The following is a 23,152-nucleotide window of genomic DNA, read 5'->3' on the forward strand; positions in this document are numbered from 1 at the left end:
TTTTATCACCTCGGCTGAAGTCCTTTTTATTCCTTTACAATTTGACTTTTTAGGGGAAAAAGTATATTATACATTATTGTTTTACTGCCCACATGTTTCCTAAAATTTGACGTTTTAGTGAAAAAAAAATGTATGTTATATATAATTGTCGCCCAATGTGTTGGGTGGCATGGATTGTTGTGGTTCTTACCGAGGCTGTGGGAGTCATTGTTGCTAGGTTGTGATGTTTAGAAGTAGTTTGTTACTGACCGGAGCTAAAGAACTCATGCCCTGCTCTTATGACTAGGGACACCTCTCAGTTTACCGTGGCCAAACACAGGTTGGGAAATGTTAAAGCAAAAAAGATAAGACAAAGATTATTATCCCTAATTTTCACCTTCATCTCTCAGCATGATGAGGCTTCAAATTTCATCAGTTGTTCTGTGTGTGGCAAAGTTCTTACCAGTGGACACGGGAAGCCAGCGAAGCTGAAGGAGTGTCTATACCTGTCCACGTAAGAGTGAATTGGACTTTTTGTGTCACTCACGACTTTTTTCAGTTGCAAGTACAGATATCCAACTCAAATTCTCAGAAAAAGGAGAGGACTTTATTGGCTCACACACCTGGAGAGTCTAAAACCGTCCTAGCTATAGGAATGATTGGGTTCAGAGGTTCAAACCACCTTATCTTCTTCTGGCTGTTTTCCTCTATGAGGGCAACATTCTCAGGTAACCATGCTCTCATCCCTGCCATGAAGGGGCCCCCCTCAGCTCCAGGTTCACATCACCTCCCAGCAAAAAGAGAACTCCTCTTCCTACTGTTCCGACAAAAGTTTTGGTGTTGTGTCTCATTAGCCTGGTTGGGTTACATGTCCATGCTTGAGGATTCAGAGAGCTCTGTCCTTCTGGCCACAGCGGTTGTGCCCATTCCCAGTCCTGGGCCTTGTGTCAGTTCCAGAAGAGCCACACAGTCAGAGTGGGGTAAGGGTGAGTCCCCCAAAGAGTAATCAATGTGCTGTAACTAGAAGAAAAGCAGATGAAGTTCTAGGCCAGCAAAAATGAACAGATGCCCGCCATAGATGGAGCAGGTCTTCTACATGAAAAGAGAGTGAATTTTAAAAGGATTTCACTTAATCAAAATTTAGATTCACTCCACGACGAAACCCCTATCTTTGAGCAGTGTGAAAGTTTATATTGTACTGCTGGGTAAAAGAAGCCACACTCAATCAGAGACCATGGTCAAGCTGTGTGATTGTAAGATTTACAGGCCGATTTGGGGCCTGTCGTAGAGAAAGAAAATTGGACCAGAGCCTCTATCATGTTATATTAACTCCAGGATTGCTGATATTTCTTCTAATTTTTAAATCAGATTTTGCAGAGACCAGCAAATATCTCCTATCCTTTACATCCAACAGAGTGAAATCAATGAAAATTGCTCTTAGTACAACCAGCTTCTGGTTTTCTTCTATCCTGTGTGTGCTCTTTCACCTGATAAGAATTTCTGTTTTGTGAGCCTCTTTTGGCTTCTTCAAAGACTTCCATTATCTTTGAAATAATAAAATGTTACTTCTCTAAACAACACTTCAAATGGAAGTGAATCTTGACCTTCTCTGTACCACTGGAACTCCTTCAATGCTTAGCGCCTTAACTGGTATGCTCCTTCAGTGAGGAAGAAATGCCACAAACCACAATGGCTAGCTGATTTCTGCATTGGAATGGATTGCCACCATGGACCTGGCCAAAGATAGGCTTATTTACTGTCTACTGCCCCAGTGCCAGAGCCTGGAATTACCTACTCAGTGAGAAATTTTTTGCCAAGAACTTGGAGTGGGATATTAAGTCTGTCTCTCCTACCCAGAGGGCCATTTGTTCTGGAAGACCAGTTTAAAGTGCTTAATTGACTTTCTTCAAAAGTTTCACGTTCTCTTGAAAAAGAGAGATAAGGAAAGCCCACTCTCAGAGCAAATTAACTGGGAGCAGTAAATGCTTGGCACGGCTTAACTTGATGTATAGTTTTGGCTTTATCAATCATGTGAACCTTGTTATTCAAAACTCTGCAGGCAGTGTTAAGGATGCTGCTGCTGGAGCAGAGGTAAATATGGCGAGATTAGCAACGAGTTCCTAACTGCCACTCTGGAAGAAATTGGAGGCATACAATTACATGGACTTTCCAGGACTGGAGGCAGAGTTAAGGCAGGATTTCATCACCTTTTCTGTAGGCAAAGATCACCTGGAAGCACTACTGAACTCTTTCGAAGGATACTTTTCAAACCACATGACTTGAACCTTGGAAGTGAATTTATAACCTTTTCTTTTCTGATAAAAGCAACACCAGCTACACAGACCTGGCTAAAGATGACCTTCTGGACTTGAGGAACAAAAGAAAGAATGCAAATGCATTCAACTGGCAGAATTTTTAAGAAATCTTGATTTTTTTTTTTTACATAAATTTGCCTTTAATCTGGCAAAGCAAGAGATTAGAGCTCTTTTATTCTTTCTTTCCAGTTTTATTATAACATAATCGGTATACAACAAAAGCTCTAATTCTACCTGTTCCTACAACCTTTTGAGTCCAGGTTTTCAGCTGTGGTTGCCATTAATATGCAAAATCAAAATTGATAGAATGTCAAAGACTATTTCATGTTTTCAACTTGTTACACAGGTTAAATAACATCAAGTATTGTATTAAGATGTTTATATATTTTAGATTTATTTAATGTTTTCAGGAAATAATCATTACTTTTTTGCATAAAAAATAATGTATGACATAATTCTTTGTTTAAAAAAAGTGCCTTTAAAAATCTGTTTATATAAAAATAATCTCCAGGGCTCTTTCTCTAGCCTTGCGCTCAAGATTTGGTGAGGGGAGATGGGGTTGGCAGAAGAGGGGCAAATTGCACTACTTAGCTGGTACAATATGACTGCTCACTCTTGGCTTTTGTATATTGCAGGCATTCAAATGCTGGCTGATTCTCTCTTAGAGTGCTTTTTTGAATTCCTTGGAAATACCCAAAAGGTATACAGATCCTACAGCATTCCCTGGTGTGGGCCATGATGTGACTCTGCTCTTAGAATCCCTTCCCTGGGCTCTGCCTGGAGTCTACCCCACAGCCTCTTGTTGCCGGGTTCCCTTTGCCAGAGCAGGCAGGCCTCTTGGGGGTGCCCAGTCAACACAAACATAAGCCTGGCAACTTTGCAGCATCCTCCTGTTCCAAGGAAACTGCAGACTTACTAAAGACTGTGCCCTCTGCTGCTCCCTTTCCTGGCTTCCATCTCCTGGCAAGAAGTCAGCACTGCCTTCTGTGTCCACATATGTCCCCAGACTCCAGGGTTTACTGGCCAGACACTCCCTAGAATGTGTCTACCATAGACTTGTGGCAGCTCCAGGGCCCAAACCTCACAGTGTAGTAAACATTCATCAGGGGAGGAAGTACTGCCTTTCCTTCTTGCAGGCGTTCTCAATTCCTAATTTTGGTTCTCTTGGGGCTTCCCTCATCCAGTTTGCTGCAGTGAGTGAGAAGCATTCTCTCTTCCCCCCATGGGGGAGAGAAAGGACACCAATGTACTTTGATGGTGCTCTTCAGCCTGCACTCAGATTTCTAGTCTTGTTTTTTATAAGCCTGAGGAAAAAGATGGGGGCTGGTAGTTGCCAGACTGGTTCTGCTGTAATTTATTAAGTCTGACACGAGTTTTTCTGATACCTGTCTTCAGAACGTGTTAGCCATTGTTCTTAAATGTGGGGCTTGAGCTGACATTTTGAGAAAAAGAGAAAAGTTAAACTTTTGAATAAGTGAATATTTATCTCAGAATGATTTATAAGAGCAACAACTGGCACCATCCTAAAAGTCCCTCCATCAAGGATTTACTAAATAAATTATGGTATTTGTTAAACATAGTATGTATGTAGGGGCATAGAATATGCTCGTGATACATTGTTAGGTAAATAAAATAAGAACAGTGTGTTGAAAAATATGTGAATGTGAGTTGACTGAAAAAGCTTTACAATGGTTATCTCTGGGTGTGGCATTTATGAGTATTTTAATTTCCAGCTTATTTTTGGTTTTTATTTCTTTCAGTTTTATTGAGGTGTAATTGACATACAGTACTATATAAGTTTAAGTTGTACAGCATAATACCTGGACTTAAGTATATTAAAAATGATTTTTTTAAAAAAGAAATGATTACCACGATTAGTTTAGTTAATATACATCATCTCATATACACACAAAAAAGAAAAAAGAGAAAAGGTTTTTCCCTGCTGTGAGAACTTTTAGGATCTACTTTCTTAGCTACTTTCAAATATACTGCACAGCAGTGTTAAGTGCAGTCATTAGGTGATGTTACATCCCCAGGACTTGTTTACCTTATAACTGGAAGTTCGTACTTTTTAACCACCTTCATTCGGTTCCCACTCCCCTACCCCGAATCTCTGGTAACCACAAGTGTGGTCTCTTTTTCTATGAGTTTATTTTTTTTAAGATTCCACATATACTGTGTTTCTTGAATTGTTTTTACATTGAGCGTGTTTTGTTTTAACATATATAGAAAAAAAGCAATAATAGAATTTACATTTTTTAAAACTTACTTTAAAATATATTTTTAAAAAATGAGTTTTTAAAACTTATTTATAAAATAAGTTTTATAAGATTTATCTTATAAAGTATGTTATTAAAAAATTTAAAAACGTTTTTTAGGGAGGGCTACCAACTGGCACCCGAGATGTTGAAAAGTGAGGAAGAAAATGTGGCAGCAGAGCTTAGACTAGGGAGAGTCCGGAGGGGCACCTGGGGCGTGAAGGGTAAGGAGATGCTGGCCCTCAGGGTCGTATAAGAGTGCTGCCTTAGAGTTCGCGCCGTCGATGCCTCTCTTGCCTCACCCTAGTCCTAGCCCTATGTGTCAGAAAGAAACCCAAAAGAGCAAAATGTGGAAGGTATTGCTCTGCCCCTCAGGCTACCAACCTAGGCATATGTGTGTCCCAAAGTCCGATTTCTGTAAAGACAATCAATCAAAGGCTCTTTCTTAGGTGATCTCTGCTGTGTTGTCTCCATCACTGGAGTAAGGATGAAATGGGTATCTTATTCCTTCTTTACCGTTAACAACTCACATTTAATCTTACATTCCTTTTCCAAACTCCACTTCTGTTTCAGCCTGAACAATCTCACTATCAATTTATAGCTATTTTTCCAGCTTGTTAATGGGCATAATGGCAACGAGAGTCTGGCAATGACTTGGATCATAATGATAGATTCAGTAGACATTTATTATATGTATACAGTAGGCATAGTACCATAGGAAAGATAAATAAATATAAAAATTAACAAAATGTTCCTTCCAAGTTTTAAAGAGACAAGATGGTCAAACTGGAAACTTAAGTACAGAAATGTTACTCCACAAACTCAAAACACAGCCTCTTGCAAGCTCAACTGTGATTTATAATTAAAATCCCAAGGCAGAATAAAAAATTCTCTGAGCAGCAAATACAACTGTTTTGAAGTCTTTATATATTTTTTTCTATGCAGGAAGCTGAAGCCATCCCTGAGGCCATACAATATATATTTAGATTTGTGTCTATACAGGTGCTGATCTAACAAACTTTGCTCTCTGATTTACTCTGTAGTTCTTCCTATGTCTAACAGATCAGAAACCTTTAACATCAACTTACTTCAGAAGAGGAGACTTTACAGAATTCCTCCCAACCAGCTCAGACTGTACAGTGTAGTAATTTGGTATATTTCAATTTGATTCCAAATATTAAAGGAAAAGGTGACCTACATTCAGCATACTCTGAGGGTGAAGAAGCACATACTGCATTTGGCAAAAGTTGCTGTTAAAATGGTTATATTTTTGGTAAAGGTACATTTTTGGTAAGTGCCCATTTTCTGGTACATTCACTTAGGAGAAAGCTCCATTTGCTGATAATGCCAAAGACCGGAAGTGTTAGCGTGAGAGTAGAATGTGCCCACAGAGCAGTGAGGAGAGTGAGAACCGTGGCATGTGCAGATTGCTCTCTGAGGAGGCTTCCTGGCATTGTGGGAAGGCTTCATAAGGGGGTGGGTCTGTGGTGGAATGGGAAAACTGAGGGGGTCAGCACACCCCGGAGAGAAGCTGTGAAGTGGACTTGAGGCCAGGGAAGGTGAGTAGGAGAGGTGACTGTCACTCTTCAGGCCTCAGGGTATAAGATCCCTTATTTGCCAGGGTATAGTGGCAATGGGCAATAAAAATTATATATCAGCATAATAATGAAGGGAGAATCATTACAAGTTATCATTTGACTGGATATGGGTAATGGGAGCGTAGAGGAGTAAAAATGATCTTAGGGTTTCAGGTTTGAGCAATGAAGTTACCTTTGCCAGATCCTTAGTGGAACTTGATATAAAATCGTTTTTGTCAGTGAGGAAGATGGATGGTGGAAAGCATACTTTTAGACACCTGTACCTGTGGATGTGTTTCTTGGGAGTTTGAGTCCCAGTCGCCTTTAGGACCCCTGAAGCTATGCCCAAGAGAGTAGACCCTCTAGCCTTCATAATAGGCCCTCCAAAGCAGAGAGGGCTATGCATAGCACGTCATTTGGGCCCTATCTCAAATGTGACCTAACGTCTTGTTCTATTAACCTGTGAATTAAGATCTAAAAGTTTCCTCAATTTAGGTTCATGCTCTCATTGCGATACCCCATATTTAGCTTTCTTTCAGTGTTCTGGGTCTTGATGTCAGTTTATATTTTTTTCTGACTTCTTATTAGAATTGGTGATTCCCTCTTGTACTCCACTGCAGCCTATACATATATTTCCTTTATAGTCCAGAACCCTTTTGCACTTAGTATTTACATGTTCGTCTCCTTTAGCAATTGGTACGTTCTTGAGGGCAGAAACCACATTTTTGAATCTCTAGTGCCTCGTGTACTTCCTGGCACCAAAAGATCTCAGGAGATGTTTGATGAATGACAGAATGGCTGAATGGCCTCTAACTTAAGTGCATACACTATTTCCAAGTTCACTGTTTATCTTTTCATACTCATTTCTCAGAGGGGATCCTGCAGGGTGAGACAGGACAGAAGCTGGGCTAAACACATCTGAGAACGGAGGATGAAGAAAAGGAGGCCAGAAAGCCTTAAGATCCCAGTTTGAATGCGGGAAATAGAATTAGGGAGTGAGCCTAAAAATCAGAGTTTGTCTCAGCAGGAAAGGCTGGAGAGCTAGAACCCACAGCATCATGGGAGCCATGGGTAGAAAGAATTTTGAAGATGAAGTCGAAAAAGAACAACCAATTCAAGAAGAGTGAAGGCTGAGCAAAGACATTGAATTTAATGATTAAGAGATCATTGGATCACTTGATTACTTGAAAGCTGGGTTTCCATAGAGTGATAGGGCCAGAAGATGGCTAGTAAAGAGTTAAGGTGTGAATAGATGCTGAGGAAATGCAGGCAATAAGTATAAATGATGCATTTTACAAGTTTGGTAATGAAAAGAAGACAAGGAGGACTTTGGAGTTTAATAGATTCCCCTGTTTTGGGTTAGAAGCCTGATGATGGAGATATTTTTATTTCCATTTGTTTTTTCCATTTATTTCTTCTGTTAAAAATAACGTACTTATTTTTTAATTTTATAAATGCAGAAAGGTGAAAAGAAAAAAATCCCATTCTTCAGAAATAATCTTTGAATCATTTTCAACATTTTAGGTATTTTTTTCTAGCTTTTTTTCCTCTATGCATATTGTTTGATATTTTTGAAAAAAATTATCAGTATGTACAACATGTGTGTATATATAATTTACATATTAAAATCACCTTCATTTTTCACTTAAAATATATTATGAGAATTCTCTGTGTGATTATTTCTCGAAAAGAAAAAAAAAGTTAATGGCTGCAAATTACTCCATTATGCACAGTACTGGTATATGGCAGATGCCCACCAATAAAATATATTTGTCAACTTCCTTTTAGATCAATTAGGTGTTTGTTTTAATTAGTTAGTATCTAACTGATTGTTAAAAATGTTGAATATTATCTCTAATTATGAAACATAACTAAATTTTAAAAAACTGTAAGACTTTTCTTATTTCAATACAATACCCATTTCTATTTGTAAGTGTGGTATTGTTTAAGAAGAAATTGATTTTGTGTAAATATCTTTACGGTTTGGCCCTTAATTAACTGTCCTTTTAACATTATTCATATTAGTGTTTCAAACTGTATTTTTGTGAATTCAAAATTGTAGTAACCTTTAAAAATAATTCTCCCTTTCCCAGATAATCATCCTTCTTCTTTCTTTCTATTCTGACTTATTCCATTTCTCCTTCATCCTATTCTCCTTTTTTAAAACAAAAATAATGTGGATGCTAAGAATTCCTAGTTCCTTGTTTAAAAAGTATGTTAAATATTATTTGGGCAAAATCAGCAAATAAAACTCTTTAGGTGGCAACATTGTCAAGAATCTAGTAGATTTTTGTTTTGTTTTGTTTTCAGGAATAAAAATCACATGTTTTGGTCCTTCTACTGCTCTAACTTGGGATAATTCATAGGTGCCTTCATTTACTCTCCATGATGTTTATTATTTGGACTACTGGGGTTGATGAAAGATGATCCCTGCCTGCAAGCAGTTCTTTTCAAGTGATGGGGCTGATTTAACAGGTAGATAAGGATGTGAAAATGCTATTAACAATCCTGGAAATTGGGCACCTGAAACTAATGTGACTCACACAATCACCCTTTTTAGGAGCTTCACTGGTTGCAGTGGTAAAGAAGGTAAAGAGCAGGTACTTTTTTAAAGCTTTCAGAGATGAATGGTGACTAGAGTATTCTAGAAGTGAGCTGTTCTTGTTAGATAAGTTCAACAAACTCTTGGAGGCTACCAGGCCATCATTTGGTAATTTGCTGCCCTAATATAATTCTCGGTGTGTATAAATAATGCATTAACCTTTTAGTGACCCCTTGATCTATAGATAATAATGAATTGATCTTAGAGAACCATAGCCTGGTTTGAAATAGTAGGGGGTCTTAATATCACCTGCAGACTAAAAGTTACAAGTGTTTCTATGTAAATTGATTGTTTCTATGAACAAGTCTTCTTCATAACAAATACATTTTGCTAAGGTATCTCCAAACCACAGTGGAGTCACTCAACTCTTCCTTTATCTTTTTTTTGGATTAATTCTATAGGAAATTTTTTTTGATTGATAGAGCAGTTTTCATGTAAAACTCTCTTCAACAGAAACATTTTTATTTCTGTTATAAATGTAGATACAAACATAACATTTATGACTATTTATTTGTCAATACAAGAGATGTCTTGAAGCACTAAAATGATCTAAGTTTGGCTCCAGTAAACTTTCACGATTGAACTACGGGGTACTATTTTTAAAATAGTGGGAGATTTAATTTACTTTCCTTCTCCCCTTTCTCTCCCTCCACCTTCTCTCCTATGTTCTCATTTAAGATAACCTAATATATCAAAAGCAAAACTATAGAAACAAGGCAATCTAGGACAATTTGTATTGCAAAGAATTCTCCACTTTGTGAAATAACTTCCTTTAACTTGCAAGCTATAAATAATATTTGGTTTATAAAATTCCATATCCAAACAACTTTTCTAGGAACATAAAGTACAAACACAATAAAATATGTTTTTTCTCTTATTTGGTACCCTCTTTGAAGGATAATTAAAAAGTCAACTGGCTTTTCCTGAACTTTCAAATAAAAATACAAAAGTTAACATGTACATTTTAATAAAAATCTAATGATCACACAGACTCACATGACCATTTTACTCCAGTGAAAACCCAGAATTATTTCTATTAATTCACGCATTGAGCACATATTTAATGAGCAAGCCGAAGCCCAAAGAGCTCCCTGTCCTCCTGGTTAGGCCACCATTCACAACCTCCCTATACCCTTCCTCCACCTCCACTGTGCATGGCCTAGATGACCAATCCCCCAAGGAGGGTATGGGGAGAACTGATTATCCACAGCCCCTAGAAAGACCATCAGGACTAACCCTGTGAGGCCCTACTTGCTTCCTTCATTACCAGAAGTCCAGTCTCTTTGGTCATTCTTTGTCATTGGGATTTTCTCTCCATACTCTCTGAACTCTCTCCAATTTCTTCCACTGTGTACTCTGCAACTTGGGGTACATCATCAGGGAAAAAATTAAGTGCTTTCACAAGTCAAACTCATTTAAATCTTATAACAGCTCTGTGGCATGTCATATCATCATCCTTATTTTACAGGAAAAGAATCTGAAAATCAGATGGATCAAGTGACAATAGATGTAGCAGGGAGGGTTTTTAAGTAAAGACCTCTGATACCAAAGCAGATTCTCCTTTTACTCTAAGGATGCAATGACACACAAATGTTTGGCACAAAGCAAGCATATCCATCCTTCAGTTCATTGTCCCTTCCACACATCAAAGCGTAATCCTAAATTCTAGTGCAATTTAGCAAAGCTGAGAGGCTGTGAAGATTCTTTGCGGAAGTAACAGATCAGGTGTTCTAAGGTATGGTGGCTTCTCCTCCAACTTTTAATCAGATAAACTAGAATATCATTCCTCTAGATCTTTTGTGAATGCAAGTTACTCTTTAAGGTTCTGGAAGCAACTAAAACTAGCCATTCTCTTGGCGTTAGGATGATGATTTTTGAGGATTTTTACAGTGTTAGACTCTTTGAAATAGAAAACTATTTTGTAGGGCTGGCAATGTTGATAACCTGGAAAGTACCCTTGGACAAAATTATGTTCCTTTCATTTCCTTCCATTTTCTGGCTCTGTGTGGAATATATTGCCATCTATAGACTTGCTAACTGGAGCTATTCAATATAGGTCTTTTCTAAATAATGAAAGGATGGCATGTATTTGTGTAGGGGAGAACGTATGTTTTTGAAAAAGGGAAAAAATAGCTGGGATAGGTGAGACCAACTAAAGTAGAGAGCAAATTAAATGCTAAAGTTCACAGGAGGGCTGATCTGGATAAATCATCAGAATCAGATAGTTGTGCTACATTTCTCCCTTTTATATGACAAACAATCATTTAGGGAATATCAGATAAACTAGCAAAAGGACGGATGTCTACCTGTCTATGAGAAATTTCCCTACCTTCTACCAGAATTATATAACACAAATTTGACCAAATAACATAGTTATAATGCAAAAAGATGCCAAATGTCATGTGAAATACTTTGAGACACTTATTTAAATCTAAAATATGGCTTTATTTTTAGTTAGTAATACTATGGGGCACATTCCTCTCAATATAAAAGTATCCAAATAATGAAACTACTTTACTATTAAAGGTAGATGGTGTATAGTACATTAGGTATTTAAATCACTTTTGAGTCAGGTTGTCAGGGTTCAATCCCAGTTCCACAGCTTCCTAGCTGTGTGATAATAGGCGAATTGCTAATCTCTTTGAGCTTCAGTGTCCTCATCTGTATAAAACGTGGATAATAACACCTATCTCACAGGTTTGTTGTAAAGATTAAATGAGATAATAAGTGTAAAGCACTTAGCACAGTGCTTAAGGTATAGTGATCACCCAATAAAAGGTAGTTATTACTGTTAAACTACAATTATCTTAAGTGCTTAATACTGCTGAGTATATTGTCTTTCCCTAGTGCTCTATTTAAAATAAGAGAAAATTATAAAATATATATAATATCATAGAAATATGAATCTTTCTATCCTTTCTAAAGCATACCTATTCAGATTTCAGTTCTACCTAATAAATTTCTAGAACAACTGGTTTTCTGTGGATGATTTTTATAAGAAATGACTGTGACATTTTTAAGAAAGAGATTTTAGCAGAAGGCTATGTGACTTTAGTCCATTTTGGTTATCTATTCCTGGATAATATCTATCCCAAAACTTGGTGACCTAAAATAACAATCGTTTTATTGCTTCTAATGATTGGAATTTGAACAGGTACATGAGATCCTTGTCTCTGCCCTATGAGATGTCTGCTGAGATGGCTCCTTCAGTTACATGCCTGGCAGCTCAGCTAAAACAGTTGGGAGCTGGTTGCACTGGAGCCATATGCCCATGGCATCAGTTCTTGCTGCTGGACAGGTTTCAAGGTTCTCCCCTGCCATTCCCTCTCCATGTGGCTTCTCCCTTAGGGTTAGCTGTACTTCTTACAAGGCAGCCGAAAAAGGGGAAATAAATTTACTCCTCAATGTGGGGAGCAGCATGCAGTAAGATGGTGGTGACTAGCACGGCCGTCTTTGGAAACTAGCTACCACGGCATACTAAAAATGTGTCATCTACCCCTCTGCCATTTAGTTTTATAATCCCTACTTTGGAATAAACCTCTCTCTAAATAGTCTACAACCTTTTTAAGTGATACACGAAAACATTTTTAAGGGTACATTTTAATCTTTCAGTTCAGAGACCTCTTTCACACAGACTTTCTAAACTGAAACATTCAGATTCCTATCTTTTTTGAGAATTATGTCTGAGGTGGACCCTAAAATGAGGGGATTATAGACCCAGATGGGCAAACAAATTGCCTGTTCTGGTTAAATAAATACACCAACCTGAAACATGGCATTGAGTTCTAGTCTATTGGCTTAATCTTTCTACGTATAGGTGGGAAGATTATACTAGGAGGGGTAAAATATATGTGGAAATGGCTACATTGCTTGGTGGTTTGTTGTATTTTTGTTTTCGAGCACTTTAAATATTTTGACACGAGGCTTGTTCTGTTGGAATGTGTCTATACCTTGCAGCACCTACTATACCAATGCTTGGCTGGCTCCCTGGAAATTCTGTCAGGGCCAAGAGCTCCTGTGGGTCCATTCTGGATTCACGGAACCAGATGTTATCAGTGGGTGCCAATGACATGAGGCATTTGCCACCCACAGGTTGTGTTGACATGGAGGGGTTTCTTTACATTGTTTGTTTAGGCATCAATTAGATTAAAGTCCTTGTGGGCAGGGCCCTGTTTTATAGGTAACATTGTTATAAATACCAGTGTTCTGAATAGAGCAGAATATTAATTTCGGCATGACGAAATCATTGCTGTCCTCTATGCTTCTTGTCTCTTGAAGCTCTTTGAGAGTGAAATAGTTCAATGAACATAGTCTCTTAATTGTACCTCGTAACCTAGATTCCTTAGGAGATGAGTCACTATTAATTCAAATAGGAGCTTTTCTTTCATACTGTGTACTTTTATTAATGTTTTCTGCCTGATTTTATCCACTTCAGAAATTTGAAATAGAAGGAAGTCCATCAAGAGAATTTATACAACTTGTTTAACATAAATTGTAATACAATAGGTTTTGTAGTTTGAAGAAAACTGTATTGTACTTAAAACTCCTCTTTCCCCCCTTCCTCTTTTCCTTCCTCTTTTCTTTTCTCAGAAATTAATTGAGTGCCTTTTATGTGAATTCACTGCACTACAAGCTGTTGGGGGTACAAAGATAAAGGACACCAAACACCTACCCTCCAGGGAGTTAAATTTTTCCCAAGGTAATCAGTAGGTTGCAGGAGGGCTTGAACAATTGAGAGTCAGGAGTGTCACACTCTAATCTAAACACAGGTGTCATTCTGGTGAGTATACTCTGAGTACCTTCCTAGTGAAAAAACATGGAGTTCTCTGGTAGAATCCCGGCAATGGAGCCCACCAAGTGCATGTTAGCCTGTCTTTGCTTGACCCCAGATTTGGCCTCTGAGGCTCCTCCAGTAAACTTCTGGGCATTACTCGTTCTCTGCAAAACATCCTAATACTTCACAGAAATAATAAGATGCTAATAATAAGATGCTATTTCTATTCTTATGTTAATATTTTCTCTCTCTCCTTACAAAAGAATAAGATGACTCTTTAAGCCTTCAACTCAGGGTGGCTTTGAGGATTAAAGATATACTATATATAAGAGTACTTCTTTTCAAGTTACAAAGTACTACACAAAAGTAAATATTGTCGATATTGTTCACCCCTTCTGGTAAAAGTAGAAAAGAAAGGAGACTGGAAGCTCTTTGGTACCCCAAACTTGTCTGAGAAGTTTGAGCTCTAGTTCCCCCGACACATGTTGACATGTTCTGGTGTGTAACTATAGCCACAGAGTGGAATAATTGAGAGCTGCTTTAACGGCTGATATAAAACTGGCATTTTTATACTATAGAGGGAACTCTCCAATTTATTTGAAACCCATGATATTTATATTGTGACCTGAGTTAGACCTAATTCATGGTCCATTTCAAGGACCATGTCTTGTGCCTGAGTCTTGTGCAAAGCGCTTTTAGTAGCTAGAAACCGGGATAGGTAAGCGGTAGCAGAGATAAGTGTATTCATTTCCTATTGCTGTGTAATAAAATACCTCAAAACTTAGGAACTTAAAACAACAAACGTTTATCGTTTCACAGTTTGAGCAGGCCAGAAATTCAGGAGCAGCTTAGTTGGGTGGTGGCAGCTCAGGTTCTCTCTTAGGTGGCAATCAAGCTGTTGGCCAGGGCTGCAATCCTATGAAGGGTTGACTGGGGCTGGGAGAGTTATTTCCGAGTTTACTCATGTTTCTCTTGTCAGGAGGCCTCAGTTCCTCCCCAGTTAGTGGACGCAGGTCTCAGTTCCTTGCCATGTGGGCCTCTCCACAAGATGACATGGAACTTAGCTTCCCCTGGAGCCAGTGATAAGACAGAAGCTACAATATTGTGACCTAGTCTTAGAAGTGAGATATCATTACTTGTGTGTGAGAGGGAACTAACTACACGAAGGCAAAAATACCTGGAGGAGAGGATCATGGGGAATATCTTAGAGGAAAACTGCAACAGTAGTCAAGAAAATTAAGTAAATAGGAGAAGAATTCAGATTGGGACCTGCATATAGGATTGCGAGTGACTTTTTCCTGTCTTTGAATTTATCTGGACTTGAGTAAACTTGAACTTATGTTGTATTGTAATTATCTGTTAATAATTATTATAGTGCTTATTCCTCTTCTGTAAAGGTTATAAAAGTGCAAAATGAAGGTACTCTACTAAGCAAGCTTGTAAAAGTTTATGATCAAAAACAGGGTCCAGCAAATTTTGTCTGTAAAGAGCCAGATAGTACATATTTTAGGCACTGTCAACCATCCAGTCTGTTGCAACTGCTCAATTCTGCCATGGTAGCACAAAAGCAGCCACAGACACTTCTGTATTACAACTACTATGTAGTTGTTCCAATAAAACTTTATTTATAGAAATAGGCGGTGGGCCAAATTTGGCCTGTAGACCATGGCTTGCCAACATCTGATATAAAAGAAAACCATAGAATACTAAATCAGAAGATTTTTAACCACAAACACTGTGAAAGATAAAAGATTTACTCATAAATCTCTACCAGTTTCACTTTATGGATTTATTGATTTGTTCTATAAAATATGTTTAGATAACAAAAAGTAGCTACGGGAGGAATGAAAAGATACAGAGAACTGAAAAGTGAAACAATGAGCGGGATCAGGATACTCTTTGGTTATTCGAACTCCATCCCCTCTTAAAAAAAAATAAATGATTTTGAAATTATGCACAGTAAGAAACAAAACAAAACAAAATTATTCTTTTGTCATCCTCTGTGCTCTCCTGTCCCCCATCTCCATCTAGTTGCTGCCACTGCAAAATTGCCTTTCAATTATTACTTTTTAATTCTCTGACAAAATCAAGACAGATGTCGATTGCCTAAATAGGGTGAGATTTCCTCCAAGTTTTTTTTCCTTGCAAATTTTAAAAACAAGGAGTGTCTTGGAAACTATCCAAGAAAAAAATGTGTGAGTTTCACAAGATAATTAACAATAACCTGGGGTGTTCCAGAATCTAGGCTGGGAATTATTAGCCTAAGGAACTGGGAAAAAGAGATTGAGAGCGACAGGTAAAATCTGCTCATTAATATTAGACAGTGTAAAAAGGTCTGTTCTGTCATCTGGGTTTTACCTTCTGCTACTGCCACTCAAAATCCTAATTTAGACCTCCCTGAGGAGCCTATTGGGGTTTTAAAACTTTTTATTATTTTTTTTTATTATAAGAAAATGTATAACAATTGTGGAAATTACAAAAGAGAAAATAAATTACTCATAATCCAATTAGCCAGAGATGACCACTGTTAAGATTTTAGCATAGTTTCTTTCTGTACGTTCTTGGATATTAAACATAGTTGATATATAATTTTTATTCCATTTTTCAGCTTGCTATTATATCACAGGCTTTACCCCTATGACTTGCAGTGGTCCCCAACCTTTTCTGGCACCAGGGACCAATTTTCTCATGAGAATCTAATACCCGAACATCTGAAGTGGAGCTGAGGTAGTGATGTTAGTCTTGGGGCAAGGCTACAAATACAGATGAAGCTTTGCTAGCTTACCTGCTGCCCACCTCTTCCTGTGAGGCCAGTTCCTAACGGGCCACAGACTGGTGCCGTCCACGGCCCAGAGGTTGAGGGCCCCTGACTTAAAAGATAAATGGCATTCCATAATGTGGATATTTAATAATTTACATAATCATTATCTGAATTGGTTGAGTTGTTTGTAAATTTTATTATCATAAATAACACAGCCACAAACATCTTTGTAAATAATCTTTCAGTGCTTCTATGATTATTTCCTTATAAATATTTCCTAGAAGTAAAATCATAGAGTATAGGTATATTAACATTTTTAAGTCTCTTGATCGATACTAATAAATTTCTTACCAAAAGACTGTAGCAATTAATATATCTCTAGTAAAAGTATTGAGCATTATTAATTTTAAAATTGTATCTATTTTATTTTAATTTGCATATTTTGATTACTGATGAGGTTGAGAAAATATCTTTATTAACCTTTCCTTTCTTGTTTTGAAAATTATTTTTTCTCGCCTATTTTTCTGTGTTTGCTAATATTTTTCTTATATAATTGTATGATTTCTTTACCTAGTATGGCTTTTAACCAATTGTGATATTTTTGCTGAAAACATTTTCGTGGCTTTTTATTGCCTTTCATTGAAAAAAATGTATGAGAAATATAAATTTTTGTCTAGAAAAATTATCAGTATTTTTTTTATTTCTTCCATTGCTTTTAATCATGAGAAGCTATTTGCATCCTATATTATATCCTAACATGCCATATTATGCCTTCTAAACTTCTTTGTGATTTGATTTTTTTACATTTAATTCTTTCAGCCACCTGGATAACTTCGTTATGCAGTGTAACTTTGCTCCAATTAAAGGAATGCATGTTATAGAGATGTATCATGTTCTCTTTAACTCAAAGATTCTCTCTCACTACTATTCTTGGCTCTACATCAGGGTTTCTTATTATGTGAGGCAGCATTTTTCAACTTAGGACTTTTGGTGTCTTTAGAGTGCCCTGGATGGCAAAGTGCCTTCATTCTTTTCATTTCTCTTTCTTCCTTCTGTAAGACTTAGTAACATGCTCCACGCAGACCAGCCCAGGCCCACACCTCCCAGGAGGAGGCTGGTACATGCCAAGTTTCATTTGTAAGGTACCCAGAAAGGCCACTTTCCTAAAAATATCTTCTCCTCTGAGTTTTTATTGATGTCAAATAGACCCAATGTTTCTCCCTTTGCGTTAAACATTGCCCTCTCCCGGAAGTCTTTTTATTTTTTTTTTAATTTTAATTTTAATTTTTATTTTTTAGGCAAGGCAACCCTTGGTTGAGCTCACAGATTGCAAGGACCTTGTCAGCTTACAACACCTTTTTTTAAAATTATTATTATTAGTTTGTTTTTTACCCCTACAGCACCTGGTCTTCCTAGGTGATCTCCCCTCCAAGTACTAACCAGGCCTGACCCTGCTTAGCTTCTGAGATCAGACAGGATCAGGCTTGTTCAGGGTAGCATGGCCATAAACAGAAGTCTTTTCAAAAAATGAACGTTCACCTCAGCAGAGCAGCATGGTATACTAGTTTCCTAACATATTTGCACAAACTTGGTTGCTTAAAACAATAGAAATTTATTCTCTCACAGTTCTGGAGGCTAGAAGTTAGAAATCAATGTGTGGGGAGGCCCACCATCCTCTACCTGAAGGCTCCAGGGAAGATCCTTTGTGCCTCTTCCTAGCTTCTGGTTGTTGCAAGCAATTCTTGGTGTTCCTTGGCTAGCAGCTGCATCACTCAGTCTCTGCCTCAAGCATCAATCACATGGCCCTCTTTCCCTGGTATCTGTGTGTGTCTGTGTCTCTGTGTACAAATTTCTCTCTTCTTAAAAGGACAGCAGTCATTGTATTGGCCCCACCTGAATGCAATATGACATCTTAATTTAACAAAGTACATCTGCAAAGACCCTATTTCAAGTATATCCCAGTATACACATTAAGTGAATAGTTCTTTTATATTATTGAGTTTTATTAGGTCACCTTCTGTTTAACAGTTGGTATGGAACCACAAGAAAATCCTGGGGAACCTGTAGTGAAGAGGTAAATGGAGAAAATGCAGAGAGCTGCAGGGGAGGGGAAAAGGGGCCAATGTCAGATTTCATCCCTGTGACTTGGCTGGTCCTGTAACCAGATAAACAATAAATCCATATGTATTTTACTTTCTCAGTAACTTGCTTGCATTTCAAGTAGGGAATCCAAATATTTAGTTAAGTTGATCAATATCTTTCTTTTCTATCAGTAACACACCAATCTGATAGGGAATTGATAGTATACAATGAGTAATCCATTACAATGATTTATGTAATGGTTTCATATCAAATCTTTTCTGTTTTCAAAAAATATATTATATAAATTAATAGTAATTGCTATTATATGATTTTCTTATATTTGAAGTCTGGTGATATGAGTTTTAACTGTTAAATTTGGTAACAAAAGAAAAAGACATCATTTTGACCATTTCCTAAGATTCTGTCCTCTTAAAGGGAGGAAAAAAATGATAGCTTGGGAAATTGATTTTGCTAATAGCATTATTTTGATTCTTTTTACTTAAAAGCAATCGCTAAAGCTGGAAAAATGCCAATAGCCTTCTTCTTTCATTTTAAAAATTATGCCAAATAAAAAATTTTAGTAACTTTATATATCTACCATTTGATTTTATGAATAGCTCATTTTTTAGATGCATTTTGATATGCCCTATTATCTGGCTTATAAGAAAAAAGCTTATTTCCTTTTTGAAGTATCGGCAATATTTTATTACAAAAGCAGTATAACGATATTTTAAAGTGAAGACAATGAATACAGTTATTTTCCTTTCTGTTAGCTTGTGCCTGACTTCCATAAACATTGTGAAAGTTTCTACCTTTACCCTGAGTGCAGAAATAAAGATGTCCTGTGTATACAGACCTTGTTGACTCACGAGTCCTCACCCTACTTGATGAGATAACACTCCCTCATTTAAAATCCTGTTAAACAAAATAAATATTTTCTTAGGACAGAATGCGTTGTGGTTTCGTGACTCAGCTCTCAATGCTGAAAGCCTGGATTCTCAATCATTCAGTGCCACAAGAAAAAACTTGTTTTATATGATCCCTGACCAAGAAAAAGCATTTATTTTATACCTACTGAGTTCAGGTTATAGAGATAGAAGATGATATGGTTCTCAATTCTCCAAAAGCCTATAATTGAATTAAGAAAGAATATATGTTCACAGAAAACCTAATATGAACCTTTAATGAATAATAATAGGTTAAACCATATGAAATTGCCATGTTTGACTGGTTTTGACATACTGTCACTCACCTGAATTTTATATGTTCTTTGGGTATAAGTGGCTGTTGGGTGCAAGGCCTGTTCTGAGCCTCGTACCTCGGCGCTCAGCCTGGGGAACCATGGGGCCAGCGGTTTTTCCCTTAGAGAACGTCACATGCGGTGCTGCCTCTTCTGTTTTGCCTCTATTTTCCTTTCTCCGCTACATATTTTCACATGTGGGAATTTTCTTTCCTTCTAAGCATATCCTCATCTTATTTTGAATACTTTTCTCTCTTCCTCTTTCTTTCTAGTCTTAACTAAGTAAAACTCTCTCCTCTTTCGCTCACTCTGCTTCCCCTTCTTCTTTTTTTTTCTTTCTATTGTTTGTGTTTCCTTTCATTCCACTGTGGATCATGATCATGATCATGCAGTAGATGGCCTACAGCCTAAGAGTAAAGCTAGTGATACATTTACATGAAGGAAAGGGAAAACCCATGAGTTCTGATGTGAGAATAGAGATAATGATCTAGATCTGGTAACAACAAAAACCCTCTAAAGCCACTTTATAATCTCTGAAAAATTTTCTAATCATCATCTGTTTCTAATTGAATCCATTCTTTCTCAATAATATTTATTCCAAAAAGAGAATAATCTGTACCTGAGAAAAATAAATACTGTTTCTCAGACTGCTTTCTTTTTTTTTTTTTTTTAAGCAGGGTTGAAACAATTCTGTGATTCATATTGGCATTCCTTTTCTTTTCTTTATCCCTCACCTCCCTCTCACCCCGACAAAAAAGGTTTTGGAACATGACTCTTTTATAAGTTGAGATTTCCTGTAGTATGAACTGGATCACTGAAGGGTAAGGAAACACAAGATTCATTAATATTAGTCACAGACAGAGTGAATTCTGAAATTAGAGAATCGAATTTGATAGCCAAAGATTCCAAAGAGGAAAGGGGAAAAATTAATAGCAAACCCAAGCAAAGATACACAAATAATGAAGCAAGTTGTACAGAAGGGAAGGACAAACAAATCTCGCTGAGCACAACTGAAAGGTTGAGTTTGGAGAGAGAGGAGAATGAGGTTAGAGTAGTACTGGATACCCATCCAGGGGGTTAGTTTGAAGCTGACATCTAGAGCTTGTTACTAACATCTCTGTAGGGACAACTTTATTAAGCTAGAGAATAGGGACATAGTGATAATCTCTTCTTGACTCACACAATTTAGAGGATTTCAGTTGATAAGAGCTGAGATGAGAAATATCAGCCTATTCTCGGATCCAGCTTCTTAGCATTTCATTGTCTTCAGCTAGTAAATCTGTATCCCTGATGTATCCGTAATATGTTTTGCATTCTTACTTCTTGTTAAAAATGATTTTTAATTAGAGATTTCTTTTGTAGAATTAGGACCACTTAAAGACACTAACTGAACTCGTTCATTAAGTAAATTATGATAATTCTAGTCACTACAAAAGGAAGTTTCTAGGAGGCCCTTAAGCAACTCTGTTCCCTTGTAGAGCTTTCCCACCTGATACAGGTGACTGGGGGAAGCCAAAGATGTGATTCAGGCAATTATGTACTAATTGTGGAACTTTTTACATTAATCATTGAACAACTGTCAGATATTTGGAAACTGAGCAAGTCAAACATGATGAAATTAACAGTTATGAAAATTACTATAAAAACTAACCTCTGTAAGAATTATCTTGATAGAGTGAAAAAAGAGAAAGAGACTTACTCTCATATTTTAAAATAATTTCTTTAGTTTCACATTATCAGTAAAGGGCATTTATTATAAGGACCATATTATGTGTGGTGTGGGAATGTTTTAGATGTCTTACAAGTAACATTTAAAGACTCAGTTTTCACTTCTAGATTTATAAGATTTACAGAGCCTTTAAATCTCTGAATTATAGTTGTGAGAAATTTGAGAGTATCTAAGAAAAAGTGGATATTTGTTAGTTCAGCAAATATAGTAAATGCTAACAATTTTCGATACAAGGAACAATTGCACAATGTCTCTTGATGATTTATCGTGTCCAGAAATGCTGTGAAGTAATAATATTTGCAGCAGTGCAAGTATTATAAAAACTTAGGAGTGATGAAAATAATTCGTTGAGTGCCTGGAAAGACTAACTAAGGCAGATGACACAGTGACAGGTTCTTTTGGGACCCCAGAGTCTTTTACTAATTGTTGTTGGCATCACAGTTGTTTTGGACTGGTAAGCAAGGCGGGACAAAGGTAAACAGAGAAGCAGATGATGCACATTAAAGGCGCTATAAAGTCAACTTCAAAGTGTGTGACATCATCATAGACTTCTGGAATATAACAACAGACAGACCAGCTTAGGAAGCAACTGTCGTGATTAGGAAGAGGTACTTTGAACCAAAGCTTTATATTGATATTATTTGAAACAGTCATAAACAGCAACAGGCCTGCAAGCAGCTGCTGTAGTCATGAGTCAGACCATCTCTGTAGAAAGAGCTTTGTATTCAGTTACTCAGTAAACCCCTCCTGAACATCTGTGATGTGACAGATATGGTTATAAGCTGTGGCTGAAACAGAGGGAATTATATACATGAACCCCTTAAGGAACTTACTCTCTGAGATGAAAGAGCTATCAATGATTATAATGAAGCTAAAATATAGCAAAATCGCTGTATTTGAAAAGGTAGACTGGGTTGGAAGAACTTTAATACTAGACTGTGATGTTAGGACTTTATTCTTTAGTCAGTGCTGAACCATCCTATGGTTTTCAAACAAGAGAGTACATGAGGAAGATCAATCTATTTGTAATGTTTGAATGGGCGAGAGGATGCAGGAGAGACTAGATAGCATAGAATACCTGGAGAACTCTCAGGTGAAGAGACAATGAAGTTTGGAACCAGGATAGTCATAGCTGGAATGGACAGGTATAATCAAGACATTATACTGGTGAGGCGGAAGCAACATGTTTCATGTATTTATAACCAACACCTCATCCTTCTCGTCTCCAAAGGATGTATAGTCATTTGCATCCAATTAACAATGTAAATTGATAAAGATCAGAAAGCCAAAGGAATAATATTGTGGTAAGGCCAGAGAGACAGTACTTTACGGAAACACACATTCATAAAGTTCTACATAACCACTAAAACTGATTCACTAAAACTGACAGACAATAGGTAAGGAAGAGAAAAGCTTTTTTAGCACTCAAGAATGAGAGAAATTTCTCCTTTTAGTCCCCATAGAATAGAGATGCTTCTTGACTTACCATGGGGTTACATCTGCATAAACTCATCATAAGTTGAAAATACTGTAAGTCAAAAATGCATTTAATACCAAACACCATAACTTAGCCAAGCCTATCTTAAATGTACTCAGAACACTTACATTAGCCTAAAGTTGGGCAAAATCATCTAACACAATAAATACACAGTGGAGTATAGGTTGTTAACTCTCACGATTGCAGAGCTGACTGGGAGTTGTGGCTTATACCACATATTGCTAGCCCAGGAAAAGAACAAAATTAAAAATTTGAAGTATGGTTTCTACTGAAGTATTTTGCTTTCACACCATCATGAAGTCAAAAAATTGTGAATCAAACCATTGTAAGCCAAGGG

The 23,152-nt window shown here is 37.1% G+C and overlaps 1 protein-coding gene and 1 pseudogene across 1 annotated transcript in view; one reads left to right on the forward strand and one right to left on the reverse strand.

The window, feature by feature from the left end:
- Positions 1-23,152, forward strand: part of CRYBG1 (crystallin beta-gamma domain containing 1) — a 172,130-nt gene that overhangs the window by 38,143 nt on the left and 110,835 nt on the right. The gene's annotated exons all lie outside the window — the stretch shown is intronic.
- LOC118606735 lies at positions 17,658-17,776 on the reverse strand (annotated as a pseudogene).

Source organism: Rousettus aegyptiacus, unplaced genomic scaffold (genome assembly GCF_014176215.1).
Source record: "Rousettus aegyptiacus isolate mRouAeg1 unplaced genomic scaffold, mRouAeg1.p scaffold_m13_p_1, whole genome shotgun sequence".
Lineage (NCBI taxonomy): Eukaryota > Metazoa > Chordata > Mammalia > Chiroptera > Pteropodidae > Rousettus > Rousettus aegyptiacus.